The sequence below is a fragment of the Oryctolagus cuniculus genome, chromosome 15 (genome assembly GCF_051225735.1).
Source record: "Oryctolagus cuniculus isolate XC-2025 breed Fujian yellow rabbit chromosome 15, ASM5122573v1, whole genome shotgun sequence".
NCBI lineage: Eukaryota > Metazoa > Chordata > Mammalia > Lagomorpha > Leporidae > Oryctolagus > Oryctolagus cuniculus.
In genome coordinates, this window is record NC_142881.1 from 87,862,234 (window position 1) to 87,866,900 (window position 4,667).

At 50.5% G+C, this 4,667-nt stretch overlaps 1 long non-coding RNA gene across 1 annotated transcript; it reads right to left on the minus strand.

Moving 5' to 3' along the window:
• Positions 1-1,311: 1,311 nt before the first annotated feature.
• Positions 1,312-3,615, minus strand: LOC149122159 (uncharacterized). The gene is made up of 3 exons (XR_016221376.1): positions 3,525-3,615; positions 3,076-3,242; positions 1,312-2,146 (listed from the first exon to the last, which is right to left on the minus strand). It is a non-coding gene; the product is annotated as an uncharacterized LOC149122159 (long non-coding RNA).
• Between the last annotated feature and the right edge of the window lie 1,052 nt (positions 3,616-4,667).

The window sequence follows — 4,667 nt, forward strand, 5'->3', positions numbered from 1 at the left end:
AATAACATTACTAGGTGAATGATAATCAAAGAATTCGAAATATTCAGTGCATTTTCTATGTAAATCTCAAAGATTCTGGGGGCAGAAATTTAAAAAAGAAAACAGGAATCTCTCCTCCTAGATCAGAAAGAAGACTAACGGTTTTGCTCTTGTTTCTTCTGATCAACATGCTGCTAGAGGTTTTAAGCAGAGCGAAGGGGGGAAAAAGTAACTAAAAGGACACCATTCTAGAAAAGAAGTAAAATTATCTCTGTTTTCCCACGGCATGGTCTCACAGAGAAAAATGAGAAACACAAAGAACTATTAGGACTAAACAAGCACCTCCAGCAAGGTGGCAACATAAAAGAGCAACAAGCAAACATGAAGTGCATTTCTGTACGACAGCAGTGAACAGTCAGAGGAGAACATCAGAAGAGCCATCACTCACCACTGCGTTGTCTGCCCTGTGGCCTGGTAATAGCTCCATGCCATCTGTCGCTCACCTGCTTCTTCAGCCCGAAGCCTGAGGCACAAGCAGAGGCAGTGGCAGCCCAGGCCCTCAGAGTGGATGCTGGGCTGGGCAGGTACCCTGCTCCCCCACACTGAGGGCAGCCAGCTTCCAGCAGTGCCGCCAGGATAAGGACAAGGCCATGGGGGCCCTGTCCAGCCAGGAGGAACTCCCAAGGGCCAGGACTCCCGGAAGCACACCCTCTCCTGCACATAGACTGAAGAGAAGGCAGTGCCAGGGGCACCCCTGCCCACAGTGCTGCTCGTGAGGCAGGGCCTGGTGAAAACCCCTCCCATCACCACTTCTGCCTTGACTGTCACTTGGGCAGGGTCTGCACCGGAAGTACAGCAGCCGACTCCAGACCCTGAACCAGGGGCCCTTCACAGGGCCAGGCTGGGAGAGTGGCCCAGTCAGGAGGGGACTGCAGTAGCAGCAGCCCCACCAGAGAATCTGCTTCAGGACCCGCAGGGTGAGTTCACGGAGGGCCTTTATGAGCATCGGAGTGGGCACTGACCTGGAACCTGGAGGTCCAACAGCTGCCCGCCACGTATCCTCTCATTCGAGCAGCCACTCCTCTGAATGTGGCCAAGTGGGTGGGAAGGGGAGGGCACAGCAGAGTCTCCACGGAGCAGATCAGACAGACAGCCTGGGTCTGCAGGGAACAGCTTGAAAACCAGATGGAGGCGGATCACTGCCCCGTAAAACAAGATGACTGCACTCATCTGCCTGCCCATGGATCGGACCATCTACAGGTGAACTCCAGTCTCTGCAGAGGCCAGGAGTCCTGGAGGGCCAAGTTCTGGGCCCTTCCAAACAAGGCCCACTGGGCTGAAGGACGCTGCTTTGAACCCCCCCTTCCACCAGGGACTGAGCCCCGGCTAATGACACCTCTCTCCCAGATACTGGCTGTGTGCTTCTCTGATGAAGGCGGCTGGTCAGCAGCCCCTGCACACTGAGACGATGACATCACGGCTTCTCTGACACCAGTCAGTATTTGAAGCACTCACCAACACTCTGACGATTACTCCCCGTCCCATATTGTGTCCCTCTACATCTGGTAGTCGCTCAACTCGTGTAGAATACAGGGCCAACATAAGCGGCAGTTTATTCCTACTCAATTCCATCAACCAGGAGCAGGAAAGCATAAAGCCAGTTAAACAAGTGACAGAACCAGACTTCCTTGTGGATGCAGGTGTCTATGGGGGAAAAAAACCCTGCTGTCCTCAGGTGACCTGGCTGATGCAGCTTCTGACTGCAGACTGAGGCTCTGCCCTTGCCCTTGCCCTTGCTTAGGAGAATGCAAGGGCAGCCTGGAGCACACTGGTTTCCTCCTGCCAGCCGTACACGAGCAGTCCACGATATACCCGGCCTATCATCCTTCTGTGTCTTCATTTTCCAAAAGCCAAGGGTAAGCTGACATTTGGTTGCTTTTCCACCAGAAACCCGATGTTCTCTGATGTCAGTGTACAACCTACCAGGGCACAAGCTCCGGGGAGCTGTCCTGCAGCAAGTCCTGAGGTCCCTCGGCAGAAGCCGTCATGCTCAGTGACACTCGGGATTTCTCTGAGTGCTGCCTCCGTGAGTATCAGTACTACATCTCTCTGAGGGCAACCATCTCCCACCACATCAGAAACCATCTGTAAGGAAATAGTGTGACCACTGCAAAAAAGAATTCATTGGGCAGTTATCAAACTCAAACACCTGGGAATGAAATTTTCAAAAGAACTGCAAAATGGGAAACAAAATCTGCAAAACATCATTGTAATCCACCAAGTGCCTACATAAACAGAAGACATCTTATGTGTGTAGCCTGGAAAATGTAGTGCTGTTAAATAACAATATTCCCCAAATTCCCTACACAAATCACACAATTCCTTCCAAACTCTAGTGCCCTTTCTTCAAACTTGATGTACAGATGCCAAAATTCATACAGAGAGGTAAGGAACCCAGTAGGAGCAAAGCAGCTTTGAAAATGAAAGATACTGTTAGAAGATTCACATTTCCCAATATCAAAACTTAGTCCCAGGGCCTGTGCATGTGGCATAGGAGGTAAAGCTGCTGCTTGTGGCGCCTGCATACCAGACGGGCAAGGGTTTGAGTCCAAGTGCTCCACTTCTGATCTGGCTCCCTGCTACTGTGCCTGGGAAACAGCAGAGGATGGCCCAAGTACATAGGGCCTTGCCCTATGTGTAGACCTCCATGAAGCTCCTGGCTTTGACCATCTCTGTAGCCTCTGTGGCCATTTGGAATGAATCTATGAATAGAAGTACTCTGTATTAACTCTGCCTTTCAAATAAATCAATCTTTAAAAAAAATTAGAAACAAACCAAAAAAATGGTCTTTAGCAGTGCCACTGCAGGCAAAAATGGAAGTGAAAAGCAACCATCCTGGGAGAGGCAGAATCACCCCTGTTCTCCCCTAGCGTGAGCTCACATTCAGAAAAGTGCTAAGCAATCCACAGCAGTAGTAGACCTCCCAGCATGCCCAGCACAGCTGCAGAATCAAAGAGCAATATGCAAAGAAGAATGGCATGGCACAGGCCGACAGGGAAGAATCACAAAAGGAAACTAGAAGTCTTCCTCACTCACCTTAAAAGGTCTCTATGCTGGATCAGAGAAACAAGTCCACAAGATTTTCCACTTCGCACGCTGCTTCAGCCCAGAGCCCGAGGCTCAGGCAGAGGTAGCAGCCGACCATGGACCTGAGAGCAGCTGGGCCAGGTGGCTTCCATGGAGCACCAATGGGAAGCAGCCGGCTGCTGGAAGAACCACCACACGTGGTGCTAGGTGCAAAGGCCTTGGTGAAATCCACCTCAAACCCGGAGGCTGCACACACATTCCCTGGGAGAGAATCCACCCCATGAGGGACACGCCCTGGGAGCAGAGACTCGGAAACTCACACACAGCCACCTCTAGCATCCAAGCTGTCAGAGGTGCCCAATGGAGGAGGGGCAGGCAGGTGATCACCCGGTCCCTCAGGGGAATCGGCTTCTGGCCCCCAGTGCGGTTTTCCTCTAGGCATCCACACTGACACTGACCTGGAACACGGAGGTCACAGAAGCGCCTGACAGCCACGTCTCCAGAAAGATGAAGCGCAGAGATGACACTGTCTTCCAGGGTTCCATGCCTAACACAGAAAAGTACATAATCATAGCATCAAGGAGCAGAGCAAAGGGGCTTATGAGCTGGTAAGAGGTCCATAGTTCATGTGAAATGGATGGAAACATTGATTCTAATTAGGCTGTGATACAGTTAAGGAATTTTTGCAAAAAGTAACGGAAAATTTTTGAAAGAAGGTACAAATAGAGTGGGTTTAATTAAAATGGGTAAAATATGTCCTGGTGGATGTTCCAAGAACGTGGAGTATGGAGGGAACTTACTAATCTTGCTCAGGAGAAGATAGTTTTTAAAAAGTAGAGACAAAGTAGCCTAAGGGAAGAGTTAGGGAAAAATGGTAGAATAAACTCTACCAAAATTAGAGGGACAAGGTGGACCTCCATGGAGGGTGTGGGCGCCCATGGCTCAGGACTCCAACTTCTGGGAGCCAATGCAACAGCGCTGGAAAGTGAGGTGACACTAGACTGCAGCATCCCAAGCCACTGGTGAAAAAGTGGCAGGAAAAGCCTAGAGGGAACCAGCCTCGGTGCCCCATGGGGGAAAGTGTATCAGCCAAGTAGAGGAGGAAAAAAAAAAAGAGGATGGGACGGACATGTTTCCCTCTCCTGAATCACTTTGCAATGGTGCACCACAACAAACCGATAGAGTGGGCGCCGTTTTGGATATACAAACAGCTGCAACAGCTCGTGGCTACACCCAGCACCCAGCCAAGCAGAGACTCCTGACTCTGGTGGGGAGAACTAACAGGGGGCTAAGAGCTGGTGACTGTGTGAAGCTTGTGAACTGGGAATGTGAAAGAAACTGAGGGTGTGTGGGAGGAATCACGATGTGGCTGGGACTCTGAGTAGTCTCACTGGGAGACTCCACAAGCTCAGGGGTTCCTGGTTACCTGCTGAGAGACATTGCTGGGGAATCTGAACTTACACTGAGGACCACACAGATCCTTTGTACAGACAAATACTATATCCTCTGGGGCTAGCTTTCAGACACTGGTCTCCATAGAGGAGAAGAGCTCAGCTGAGCAGAATATACCTTGCTTTTGATTGCAAAAATAGAGAAGATTT